The following is a 14348-nucleotide window of genomic DNA, read 5'->3' on the forward strand; positions in this document are numbered from 1 at the left end:
GCGACTAAGTACCTAAACTCACTGTCACTGATATCTTTCTACGACCGACAATGGACACCCCTCTCTGCAGCTTGAATTACGACGTTGCTGAACTGGCAGACCGAATAAATGCTGCCCGATCTTTCATCCCCTTTCGCACGCTCTGCGAGGGAGGGTTCGAGGGAACAGGACGGGATTACCAAGGCGATCTCCAAGGAACGACGTCTTCGCCTCTCGTTATCGTAATGGAGGCAAGACGGGGACGAGCTACACCTGTCCGTCTGAAAGGAACGTTTGGCGGATTGGTAGCGAGACGTACAACTGGCTCGTTCAATTCTGTCGTCTCTGAAAGACCCCGCAGAAGTTGCTCAGTTGGAGGAGGTTGTAGTGACTTGTAGGACAGTCTTGCCATGGACGTAGCGACCTATTCTACGTCCAATGTCGTCCAGTTAGAGTTAAAATCGTCTTCAATTAGGGGGGTATTCTGGTCTAGCGCGCAAGTTTCATGACCATTTTTCAGATTTTTTTAGGGGGCAATCAAAGTAAGCGTGGTGCACGAAGGTTTTCTTAAAATCTTAATCGTCCTTTTAACTATATTTACAAATTTTTTTGTGCTGGAAAAATTAGTTCCTTCATGTCTGTACGAAGACACGAAGATTGTGCGATTTGCCATGATGCTGCGAAATAGCTGCCACGATATCTTCATCGTGATTTCCTTTCTTTTCCTATCTTCCAACGGCTCTTTAGGTTAGTTTGTAGAGCAGCAGTTAATGTTGAACCTCGCCTACTCGCCATTGCAATTTTAATTTTAATTTTAATTGTAATGGTGCAATAAGGTCATTTAATAATAATAATAATAATATTTCCATAACAGTGCTTACGACGTCAATGCCCTTTTGCACAGATATTCCGAAACGATGCCATTCTTGTCTGAATCGAAATTATAAAAATATCTGCAAAATTGTCATCCTAATTAACAAATTAGTATCACAATTGAAGGGGGAAAACGGACTCTTCTGTTCAACGTGGCGCCATTTTGTGAAAAAATAATAGCAATGAATAATCTCGATTCAGACGACAGCCATATTCTTACTAAATCAAATTCTTTATTAATCATTTGTTTCTGATGCCTACGAGGGGCAGAATCATGGCAACCGCATGGCAAAACGCACAATCTTCATGTCTTCATACAGACATGTCATACTAATTTTTTACCAACGAAAAAATTGGTGAATATAGTCAAAAGGACGATTAAGAGTTTAGGGAAAACTTTTTGTACTACGCGTACTTTGATTGTCCATAACAAATTCTGAAAAATGGTCATGAAACTCGCGCGCTAGAGCACATAAAAATAGGTGATATTTAGGAATTAATTAAAGGAAAACTACCACAGATAATTTAATGCGGCTTTTTGCATTGTATTAAGGATGTCTTAAGCTATAGAAATATATTTTTTTTCTGTAATTAATCATTGCTAATGGCACTGGGGATTCGTTGAAGTGGAGGCGTAAAAAACACAGGGGCGGATTTGTGTATAGGCTAAGCAGGCTGCAGTCTAGGACGTTAAATTTTGGGAATCGACAAATTTTGAGCGAAACAAATTGGGAAGGGTTTAAACACAGAAACTTGAGATAACTTTAAAAACAATTCACTTCCTTTACATACAGCGAATTAGTAATAACTCGTATGTGAGTTGATATATGTATTGAATTAATTCTGAAATTGTCTCGACTCTTTTAAATTAAAATATTTGATGATATTTCGCGGCAAGGGTGGCAGACACTTTCTAGCCTAGGGGCGCCAAATTTCCAAATCCGTCCCTGGGCCCACAGACGCTACTATTTTTAAAAAATATATATCACGCTTCACACATTCTGGATCGACGGAGATGTGTTAAAAGAATGTGCCGCAAAATTGACTTTACCTTTAAAATTAAGGGTTAATCGTTTGTATTGCAACGTGTTTGTCTCACTCAAACGGGAAAAGGTGCCACAGGAACTGTGTTCCAAAGAAGGAAAGACAGAAATGGTTCCTTTGACGCTTCTTATTCTTCCACTGACGATGATTAAAGCACATTGAAATAAGAAGAATTGCATCTCGAGATTCGATATCGAGATCAATTTTGCGGCAGCATTTTATTAACACGTCTCCACTCACACAGAGGTGTAGAATCACCCGTGTGAACCTCGACATATAATTTTTAAACACCCCGTAAAGTAAGTTGGAGGAGGAAGTTGCAGCGACTTGTACGACAGTTTTGCCACGGACGTGACGACCTATTGTGTGTACGTCAAATAAGCCCAATCACAGCTGGAATTTTCGAGAGCTTCCTGGGTTATTGTGCACAGCTGAAACTTTAAAATAGGGCGATTGTTTCAAACATAGAACGTTCCTTCGCTTCGGAGTAGGTGTCTTATACTGAAGCAAAACAGACTTTGCAGAGACTGGAGGAATTCAAGTAGGAAATGATGATTCAATTAAACTACTTCACGAACACTCCACCAACAGGATCCAAAAGCTCGTGAGATTATTTAAACGACGAAAGATGTTTAAATGACGAAGGTGTGAATAATAACAGTCAACCTCATCTTTTGTGTATTTCTTAATTTCATTGAGAAAATCAATGTAAAACTAATTATTTTCGTATCCTTGAGAACTAGCTTTACTACTCGGCTTCCCCAGAAATTTAGAGTTTGATTTAAAAAAGCTGTTTTTATTTACTTATTTTTTTTAATGAAACTGGTCACCTTCATCTGGATTAGCTAGGCATAATGAGCTGGGACCTATTTCGTGGCCCCAGAGTTTATCGTTCGAAAGTTTTTAGGCGACAGACAAACACTTTCTGCTTTATACATTAAGGTAATTTTCAAAAAATATTCCACCTCATATTTTGGTTTTATTATAATTATAGCATAAGTGGCCGCGATTTTCTCCTTTCACCCTACTCTCGACAATATCAATCATTCAATTCATTTTTGCAAAAGAAGACTCGGAGAGTTCATAAATATGTGTATTTTCAAAATTCATCAATACTTCAACGATATAGATGAGAGTACTCTCGTCGTTGATAAGCTTTGAGCGAATGGCACCGGAAAATGGAACGATGGATTGTTCCAAGTAAATGTAATAGCAAGTTGATCGATCAGGTTTTAGCGAGTGCATATTTTGCCGAGGGCCCCGCCGAATAACGTTAAGTATTTACGCGGATTTCAAAGCGACATTGATATCTCTCTTCCCTGACAATGGTAGCCCTCGAAGCGGTTTGAATTACAGCATCGCAACCGGTCGGAGTGGATAAATGGTACCTGATCCCACTTGGCTTGGCACGTGATGCAAAGTAGGGTCAAGCAGCCAAGTATCTAGACAAAACTAAAGCCCGCGGAGTTAATAGTGCGACGACCCTCGTAATGGGGTAGCTGGCAGAACCGGAGCACCTAAATTCTACGCCAACGAAAGAGGAGCAATCGTAGCATGAAAAATTATCGAACCAGCCACCTTTTACGTGGCACCACTTAACCCTTTGCGGCTCCTATATCCAGAGTGTCTAGACATCGATTTTCTTTCGTTGAATTCTGTGTTTAAATTATCTAGGCATGGATTTCACCCCCGCTTAAGGTGTCTTTCCACTGTAACCCCCTGATAAAGTACCGCTGTTTGGAACTTTTTTTTTGTCGCAATAGGGATGGGTTTACAAAATTGAAGTTTTTTATATTCATTAATAGGGGTTTTGAGGATACAAAAATGTTTTTTACATATTTTTTTTAATGCTTGCTTGCGATAAAATAGGTGGGTGTAGGTAATGTGCGCTGGAAAATAAAGACGCCTCGACTGCGTCGTCGAGTTTGGAGGAATTATGTATCTGGGGCGGGGAAATCAGGAAGGTTTGTAATTTACTAGACTAGAATCACACATTTTCGTTGGTCTTTCTCATCTTTTGCGACGCGGAATGATTAAAAACTTTAGGTAATTTCGATATTTTAACTTTGGACGTCCGAAATTTTGTTAATTCTTCATCAGTCTACTTATTTAAGTGTAGTCTTCGTCATAGCGACAGTCATGCTGATTATAAATCTGTTTGGTTTTTTAGTTTGAGATACATGGTTCCTCCAAAATCGATCACGCAGTCGAGGCGTCTTTTATTTTACACCGCATATTACACCCACTTATTTTGGCGCAAGCAAGCATTAAAAAATGTGCAAAAAACACGTATTAATATATAGAAGAAACTTCAATTTAGTAAACACTGTTTTTTGGTGACAAAAAAAAGTTCCAAACAGCGGTACTTTTTCAGGGCATTTCACAGTGGAAGCCCCTTAAGGGGTCATACATATATACGTTTTTCGGCGCATTAAGGGGACTAGGCAGTCGAAAAATCGATTTTTTATTGCATTTTCCGAAAGTACTATCTTTTCTCAATAAAATGCCGCTTGGTTTATAGTAAACTTCGCAAAATTGTAGATTTGGCAGGTAAAAACGTGAAGCGGCAACCTATAGCGTCGCCTTTGCCAAGAAACTTTAAATCCGTTTTCCTCGAATATTTTTTTCTCTTCATTTTTTCCTGATTCCGAGCGAATTGAGGTTCAAATCGACTTGGAAAAAATTACAGGATGTGTAAAACATGTGTCATTTCGGCGCAAACCTCTGATATGGTCCGTAAAAATTCGAGACTTTCATAAAAAAAATTAAGAAGTCACCGGATTTTGGTAGCGCACCATCATTGTTTGTGTGCCAAAATGACAAAAAGTTAGTTAAACGAAGTACGGGTTCATAATTTCGTGATCTTTATTTTGCAAAAAATTACCAATCCATAGAACAACTGTTACATCATACAATTATTAAGAGTACCATCTCATAGTTCCATTTTAGACTTAAAAAGCAAAAGCTCCAGGAAATTAAAAATAATATTATACTACTCACTGTCAAATAACCCATTAAACAACATTGTAAAACAATAACAAGAAATAAAATATACCCAATAGAAATGTAGCTACTTTTCATTAACCATTAAAATCTTCAAACTAAGTTTCACTCAGTTTCAGATCATTGAGGATAGTTTTCTGTATAACTAGGCCCAAATATTAGCTACTTGATAAGAATACATAAATCTATAACTAAACTTTAATTTGAACAGTGCTGTTAAGCGCTGATAGCATGTAGGACAGTGATTCCCAACCTGTGGGTCGCGAAGTGTTTTCTGGGGGTGTCCACGGTTATTTTTAGTTGACCGTGTTTAGCACATATTTATTTTAATATAGTTACATTGCCATATTTTTTTAATTATGTAACACAAAGCGAATATTTACCTTACTTTATAGGGGGGAGTGTCGCAGGTTATTTGAATATTGTGAAAAGGGATCGCGACTTAAGGAGTTATGCCTAGTCAGGCGGTCGAAAAGAGGCGAATATTTGTGAATTTTTTTTTAAGAAGCGGAAGCGTATATTTTTACAGAACTTTTTGCGCTTAAAAGAGCAACATTTAAAGAACATTTGGTAATTTTTTTGTAGAAAAATATTTACGTTTATAATAAAATAACAAGCGACATCCAAGAAGCATTTTTTAAAATTTGCTTTCGCGGTGGGCACTGCCATTCGGAACCAGATTATCTAAAATCAAAAAACAAAATAGATTTCGTTAGTATATTAATGTATCCTCAGGTTGACGGAGAGAATTTTCCGAAATATTAAGTTAAAACAACATGGCGGCTATTTAAAGTTGAAATCCTGATTTTTTCGCGTAATTTTTGCAGGACAAAATCAGGATTTCAACTTTAAATAGCTGCCATGTTGTTTTAACTTAATATTTCGGAAAATTTTCTCCGTCAACCTGAGGATACATTAATATACTAACGAAATCTATTTTGTTTTTTGATTTTAGATAATCTGGTTCCGAATGGCAATGCTCACCGCAAAAGCAAATTTTAAAAAATGCTTCTTGGATGTCGCTTGTTATTTTATTATAAACGTAAATATTTTTCTACAAAAAAATTACCAAATGTTCTTTAAATATTACTCTTTTAAGCGCAAAAAGTTCTGTAAAAATATACGCTTCCGCTTCTTCAAAAAAAATTCACAAATATTCGCCTCTTTTCGACCGCCTGCCTAGGCATAACCCCTGAAAAAAGATTGGGAAACACTGATGTAGGCCGAAGACATTCTGTATCGCCACAATATTAATTGAAACGTGAATGGTTTCTTTTCTTCAGATACGGAAGGAAAAGTCGATGGACCAGTGTGATTGTGTACCACAGTGTCTTGTTTCGCGGTTGTGAGCCCCTCCACCACGTGCAGAGATCATCTGGAATAGCTGGCGTGCCTCTTGCTCGACGAAATCGTAATTAGGTGAGCAATTTCAACGGCACGTATCGATACATGATTTATGTTGTATCAGATAATGTACAGGGTGTACAAAATATATATGTAATGGTTTACACAGGTGAGTCTACACCTCGCTCGTTGGAGATCTGTTAAACAAATGCGCCGCAAAATTGATTTCAACCTCGAAATTCAATATCCAATAAAAATTTAAATTTTAATGTCTTTTATTCAGTGGAAGGATAAAAAGTGTCAAAGCTTGCTACTTGAAATGTCATTTAGAACACAGTTCCTTTGACACTTCTTCTCGTGCTAGTGAGTCAAACACGTTGCAATAAAAAAAAGGACCTTGAATTTCATGGTCAAGATCAATTCTGTGGTGCATACATTCTTTCAACAGATCTCCACCGATCTAGAGGTGTAGAATCACCTGTGTGAACCATCGTATATAATTATTGCACACCCTGTACATTGTCAAGGGTGTTTGTGCACTAAGATCCGGAAAGATATCCTAATAATGCCCGGTATTTTGGACGGTGATGGAGGATCTTCAAATTTTTGTACTTCTAGAAAAGTAGGACGTTGAAAGTTGCAGTAGGTAGATTATAATGTGCAGATTTTGTGAATTATTACAGACAGTGGAGCACTCAGGATTTAATCTTGGGGGGAGCCGAGTTGAACGGATAAAAATATTTTTAATGCAAATTCAGTAAAATTCATTAGGTGATTATAAAAATTTATTCGAAGAATAAAATCCAGTTTTCTTTTTTTTTACAAAGCCCCTTCTTTGGGAGGTGCCAGTGCCCAGATATATTTGCACAGATGTTACGCGTGGAATTGTAGGAAGTATCGTATTTGGGTTGCAAATATTTTTTTATGAAGGTACGTGCATATTTTATGTTGCGATATGCAGATCGTCGAACTTCAAAAATTTGTTCAGGTTCGTGGAAGGCGATTTGACAGCAACACTGTTTTGATGGGAATATGATTATCCGCTGGTGTAAGATTAGTGGAAACTCAACAAGGACTAATCAATCTTTGGTCTAGGATTTTTCCATAGATTCGCGGTGGAACCGCAAGGCTAGTATTACCTTCGCGATGCTGCGTGAAATGTCTTCCGGTGATATCGCCTTTCAAACTCGAGTTTCCTTGACAATTGCGTGCTTGCGCCTACCGCAACGTCCAATCTATTATCACCAGCATCGGGGCGACTGAGAAAATGCCACTCTCCGCTTGGAAATGTAGTATTTTCATTGAAGCTTTGTAGCTCGATCGGCGACATCGACCTCTTCATCGTTTTTGTATTCAGGTGCTCGCAGAATATTCCATATTTTGAGTTCTGAAATTTTTAGTTTCTGAGAATTAAATTTCATGGTCGATGTCCCGAACGAGGAGAAATTATTATTCAAAAATAATTATCGAATTTCGGATTCGCTGGTGGGGGTAACTTGAAAAGTATGAATTTTTCGAAAATTATCCTTATGCGGCTTTGCAGATATAAAAAAGAAACTATCCTTTAAACTTTTTCGATATCCCGGACTGTTCTCGAAATATTCCACGGAAAAGAAAATTCTGTACTTTTTCAAGGGGTGATTTCATCCCCAAAAACCGCACTATCGCACCAACAAAAAATAGGGTTGTGTCGCGAATGAACTACTGCACTTGCACACAAAGTTGCGTAATTTTCTGATTTTTCTGGTTACCTAACTTCCCTTGTAAGTAGAAAATCTATAAAAATTCAATGTAGATTAGGATTAAGAAGTCATTTTTATAATCACTAGCACAAATGACGGTGTGACAAGCAATTTTTGAAATCGAAAATTATGCACAGGGGAGATCAGTTTTCAATGTTTTTCATTTTTGTTTGAATTAATTACTTGATAACAAATATGCTAAACTATACTTTGGTCCTTCCTCTTTAATATATTGTAAATGAAAAGTTGAGAAAAGTAGTAAGTATACCAGTTCCTTTGACCTTTTCGTCATATCTCATTCTGCACTCAAACGTCATCTGAATATTCCCAATAATGTACTGTGATATCCTTCAGCTGTTCTCTATTTTAGCTCTGCACTTTACTAACGCGATTACTTCGATTACCGGAGCTTGTCAGACAAATTGTTTTATGTCCACTGCGTCATCTGTCTTAATGTTTTTTCTCTCTCTTTGTTTTTATATGTACCCTCTTACTCCTGTACACTAAAGGGAACCCCTTCCCGTTTACAAACAATAAAATAAAAATAAAAATACATACAAAATGAATGAAAAAATGTTATTTGGACGAAGGTAAGATGTATCTCCATAAAAAACTTCAGAAAAGTACAAAAATTACGCCAAGTACATGAAATCAAATAAATCACAAAAAATAGAAGATAATAATAATTATAAAATAAAAAAAGTTGTGAAATCAAAATGAGCTGCACGTACATAAAGGTAATGATAAATACAAATAAATATTTTAATACGAATAAACATTTTATTTAAAATACTTGGCGCTGCGAAACAGAAAAAATGTTAATTGTCCTCGTATTAATAATTTACAATAACTCCCTTACAATCTAAAATACATAAACATATACATATACATATTAGAAACGCAGTCAGATTTATTCTACATATACTTAATTCTAATGGCATACGTAGCATATGCGCACGCACACATACACACATTCATGAACGCACATACAAGAAAGAAAGAAAAAGATTAATTAATGCAATTTATACATATTTATTCAGTTTAGCGGCACCAATTCCAGACGCTAAACTAAGATGTATCAATTTACCCCACTGCGGGGCTAGTTGATACGTTATTCTGTTTTCAATTTTTTTCATTTTTTATTTGAACTAATTACTTAATAACAAATATGCCAAAATATAATTTGGTCCTTCCTCTCTAACATATAGTAAGCGAAAACTTGAGAAAACGCATACAAAATGAATGAAAAAATATTATTTGGACGATCAATTTGAATGTATCAAAACTATTTACTCTTTCTCTATATAAACGAAAACAATTAAAAAACGATTGTTAACGTCAAGGTACACACGTACGCTGAATCGTAGGAAAGAATTGAACAACAATCTGCACATATCTTGCTCAAATGGAGCTACATATATACGGTGTCGAGGTAATTCATCTGTATCAACTTGCCCCCTGTATCAACTAGCCCCGGTCTCCCCTACTTTATCAGATTATTTACATTGCACAGAAAAGCGCTTATCCTAAACACCACTCTGCTTTCGCCAATGCAACTAGGTACATACACATACTTGTACGATTAAAATAATGAACTACAGAAATGAAAAATGATTGTGTAGGAAACAGCGAAGGAATCGATCGACCTACCCCGAGAGCTTGTCCATGCATGTACCTACATACATTGCGAACAAGTGTTGGATAAAACGGTGGAAGGTTGGCGCAGCGCCTCGTAAATCTCCCCAAACGTAGGGTCGCGTTTTCAATTATCGTAAAATGTTTGTATCGCCGGTCGGGAGATGGAAATGGTGATTCTTCTTATTCCGATACATTTCTCAGAAGTGTGTTAATCCCGAAGGGAGGAACAACAAGCTATAAACTAGAGGGAGGGAATGGTAGCGTGTACCCATGTGCTCACGGATGAAAACGATCGTAAGCGGAGCAGGTCGCTTTCTATTTCTAAAGAGACGCTGCAAAGAATACGCGAAATTTGTGAGCTCGCCTCGGCGCAGGAGCTGCTCGGAAGATTCCAGGAGTCCGTTACGAGCCAGCACCGCGGGGTATTAAAACGATAATATCCTCCATAAAGTGCGTTCCCGTAAATAGAAATGGTAACCGCGACATAAACTTACAACGACATGTCACGCAATGTTTGCTCTGCTCTGGACGTTCTCTCTTTCCTCTTCTTGCTCGCGTGCTTCTTACGTTGCCCTCCAACGATCTGTAATTTTTCACTCGAAGGAAAGCATTAAGTTCGGCCTCTCCCGAAGCTCTTTTTATTAATATTTTGGATCTAGTAGACCACTGCTTAGGTTCGTGAAAGAATGGACAGTTTATGATTCATTAAAACTGTAGGGTAATAATTGCGTACAGGGTTGGCGAAAAGGGGTGACCGCGTACTTAAAAATAAATCGAAATTGTAGACTAAATCTCTGAAGTATGGAGCTTGACAGAACCTCTGAAGCTTTTCTGGACAAAAGTGACTTTGAAAGTTCACGCGTGTGGTATGTATAGGTGTTAATGTGTGTGGACATTTTAATAATGACACTCGTCCAAATGGAATAAATACAATATTAGGCAATGCGCACTATTTAATTCCAAAATTACTATTCACAAGTATTGGAAGCTTTTCTGATCCAGAAATGGGCCATCCAGCGTAAAACTTCTAAGAGCTTTGTTACACAAGACACTTCTGTGATTCGTGACTCATATTTCAAACTGGGTAATTCCGGTAGAGATGGATTTTTTTCTTATTTAACTGTGGAAATAAGTGAATCAAATTTTGGGATGTGGTCTATTTCTCTGTTACTACAACCCCTGGCAATAAGTTTGGAACCAAACGCAAAAATACGAAATTAACGAGAAACACCAATATTTTTTATGTACAATATGCAACGCGTTGTAATGTTAAATTGGTCTATTTTAAAGTAAAAGCACCAAAAATAATTAAGAATTTTGTTTATTATATAACACAAAATATGGCAGAAACAAAATGTGTCTGGGAAATAAGTATGGAACGGACCGATGTTCTGGAAAAAAGTATGTAACATTATGAATTTGCAAAGAAATTAACAATAATTAATTTAATATTTATATTACCTAGTATTTTGCGACGTTCCCACGTGCATGTATCACAGCTTGTATACGTTTTGGCATCGATGTAATCAAGTTTTCACACTGTGATGGCGAAATTTGTTTCCATGACAGCTTAATGGCTTCCAAAAGTTCATTTTTATTTTTTGGTTTTTTGTCGCGTATAAATTGTTTCAAAAGTGCCCACGAATTTTCGATGGGACTTAAATCTGGGCTATTTGCTGGCCATTTTATGGTTCCAAAGCCTTTTTGTTGAAGGTAGTTTTGAACTATTTTGCTTCGATGACAACTTGCATTGTCATGTTGAAAATAAAAATCATCCGAATCCTCGAACCACTGATCTAAACTCGGTATTAAAAAGTATTCTAATATATGAATATATACTTCAGAGTTCACAATTTTTATACAAAATGCATATTTGTCCAACTCCTTGAGCTGTCATACAGCTCCAGACCATATACGACTTTGGATATTTTATTTTAAAATTCAAACAATCTTCACTGAATTTTTCAATTGGTGTTCTCCACACGAAGTGTCCTGCATCAACTCCTCCTCCGATACAAACACGCGATTCATCGCTGAAAACAACTTTACTCCAATTTTTTGTAGTCCAAACTTTTGTAGTACTTCTTACACCATTCTAAACGTTTCTTTTTGCGTTCCTTAGTGAGAAATTGCTTTGTCTTTGCTTCGCAGAAAGAATACCCCATTTTTTCATTAATTTCGCGAGATGTGGCTCTTCTTATTTTCTTTACGATCTGTCTTAATCGTCTGTCATCTCTTCTTGAAGTTGAGCGCGGACGTCCGCCTCTTTTGCGATTCACCACACTGCCAGTCTCGTTAAATTTTCCTTTTATTTTACTTACTGCACTTGGGCTACAATTCAAAATTTCAGCTACTTTTTGCTGAGTATTACCCTCTTTCAATAATGCAACTATGCGTAACTTTAAATCGTTAGATAAATGTTTGCGTGGCGGCATGTTTTATTCATTCGACTTGCTTGTTTCCTGTCTCAAAAGAGTATTGAAAAGAGAATAATGAAATGAAAACCATGAAGTAACTAACTAATATGCATGTACAAATGTCAGAAAATACTAGGTAATATAAATACTGAAAAAATTATTGTTAATCTCTTTGCAAATTTATATTGTTCCATACTTTTTCCAGAACATCGGTCCGTTCCATACTTATTTCCCAGACACATTTTGTTTCTTCCATATTTTATATTATATAATAAACAAAATTCTTAATTATTTTTGGTGCTTTTACTTTAAAATAGACCAATTTAACATTACCACGCGTTTCATACATATACCGTTGCATATTATACATAAAAAATATTGGTGTTTCTCGTTAATTTCGTACTTTTGTGTTTGGTTCCAAACTTATTGCCAGGGGTTGTACTACTGGTGAGTTGGACCCACTTGGATAAAAGTTATATTCCTCCATTAATTTGATTTGTGCCAATTATTTTTATTGAAAAAATTGTTTCATTAAACAAGAAAAGATCGATCCTATTCCTAATATTATTATAATTACTGAGCACTTATTTATTATTTGTTGTTATCCCACAATAATCACACGTTTCTAAATTTATTTCTATTAGATCTATTTCTCTGTTACTACTACTGGTGAGTTGGACCCACTTGGATAAAAGTTATATTCCCCCATTAAATTGATTTGTGCCAATTATTTTTATTGAAAACATTGTTTCATTAAACAAGAAAAGATCGATCCTATTCCTAATATTATTATAATTACTGAGCACTTATTTATTATTTGTTGTTATCCCACAATAATCACACGTTTCTAAATTTATTTCTATTAGATCTATTTCTCTGTTACTACTACTGGTGAGTTGGACCCACTTGGATAAAAGTTATATTCCCCCATTAAATTGATTTGTGCCAATTATTTTTATTGAAAACATTGTTTCATTAAACAAGAAAAGATCGATCCTATTCCTAATATTATTATAATTACCGAGCACTTATTTATTTTTTGCTGCTATCCCACAATAATCACACGTTTCTAAATTTATTTCTATTAGATCTATTTCTCTGTTACTACTACTGGTGAGTTGGACCCACTTGGATAAAAGTTATATTCCCCCATTAAATTGATTTGTGCCAATTATTTTTATTGAAAAAATTGTTTCATTAAACAAGAAAAGATCGATCCTATTCCTAATAGTATTATAATTCCTGAGCACTTATTTATTTTTTGCTGTCATCCCACAATAATCACACGTTTCTAAATTTATTTCTATTAGATCTATTTCTCTGTTACTACTACTGGTGAGTTGGACCCACTTGGATAAAAGTTATATTCCCCCATTAAATTGATTTGTGCCAATTATTTTTATTGAAAAAATTGTTTCATTAAACAAGAAAAGATCGATCCTATTCCTAATAGTATTATAATTCCTGAGCACTTATTTATTTTTTGCTGTCATCCCACAATAATCACACGTTTCTAAATTTATTTCTATTAGATCTATTTCTCTGTTACTACTACTGGTGAGTTGGACCCACTTGGATAAAAGTTATATTCCCCCATTAAATTGATTTGTGCCAATTATTTTTATTGAAAAAATTGTTTCATTAAACAAGAAAAGATCGATCCTATTCCTAATAGTATTATAATTCCTGAGCACTTATTTATTTTTTGCTGTCATCCCACAATAATCACACGTTTCTAAATTTATTTCTATTAGATCTATTTCTCTGTTACTACTACTGGTGAGTTGGACCCACTTGGATAAAAGTTATATTCCCCCATTAAATTGATTTGTGCCAATTATTTTTATTGAAAAAATTGTTTCATTAAACAAGAAAAGATCGATCCTATTCCTAACAGTATTATAATTACTGAGCACTTATTTATTTTTCGCTGCTATCCCACAATAATCACATGTTTCCAAATTTAGGACATCCTTCACCAAACCAGCGAGAGTAGACAATACATTTGATCCAGTGACCCACCCATTTGACCTGAAATACCAGTGGCAATCCACAAAAATTCCCTACGAATCGAAAGATGCTTGAAGTGTTTTGACGCTGACGTTGCAGGATCGAAATGAATTTGAAGTGCTTGGACCCCGTGAGTGGGTTAAATCCCGCGTTTCCCCGAGCCGCGACAAACATTGGAGATTCGACACATCCGGATCTTGGTCGCAATTCAACGAATGGCGTCATTCATTCGCCCGCAAGGAGGGGAATACATACGGGCTGGCGTTCTTTCATCTTCCCTCCTTCTTGCTCGCGCCCA

At 36.1% G+C, this 14348-nt stretch overlaps 1 protein-coding gene across 11 annotated transcripts in view; it reads left to right on the forward strand.

The window, feature by feature from the left end:
* The window catches only part of Liprin-gamma (liprin protein kazrin), a 280018-nt gene that overhangs the window by 16794 nt on the left and 248876 nt on the right, over nucleotides 1-14348 (forward strand). For all 11 annotated transcript variants that reach the window (XM_076824643.1, XM_076824655.1, XM_076824647.1 and 8 more), the window contains exon 2: nucleotides 6183-6318. The gene's annotated coding sequence lies outside the window, so the exon portion shown is untranslated. The remainder of the gene's footprint in view (nucleotides 1-6182; nucleotides 6319-14348) is intronic.

Source organism: Andrena cerasifolii, chromosome 12, assembly GCF_050908995.1.
Source record: "Andrena cerasifolii isolate SP2316 chromosome 12, iyAndCera1_principal, whole genome shotgun sequence".
NCBI lineage: Eukaryota > Metazoa > Arthropoda > Insecta > Hymenoptera > Andrenidae > Andrena > Andrena cerasifolii.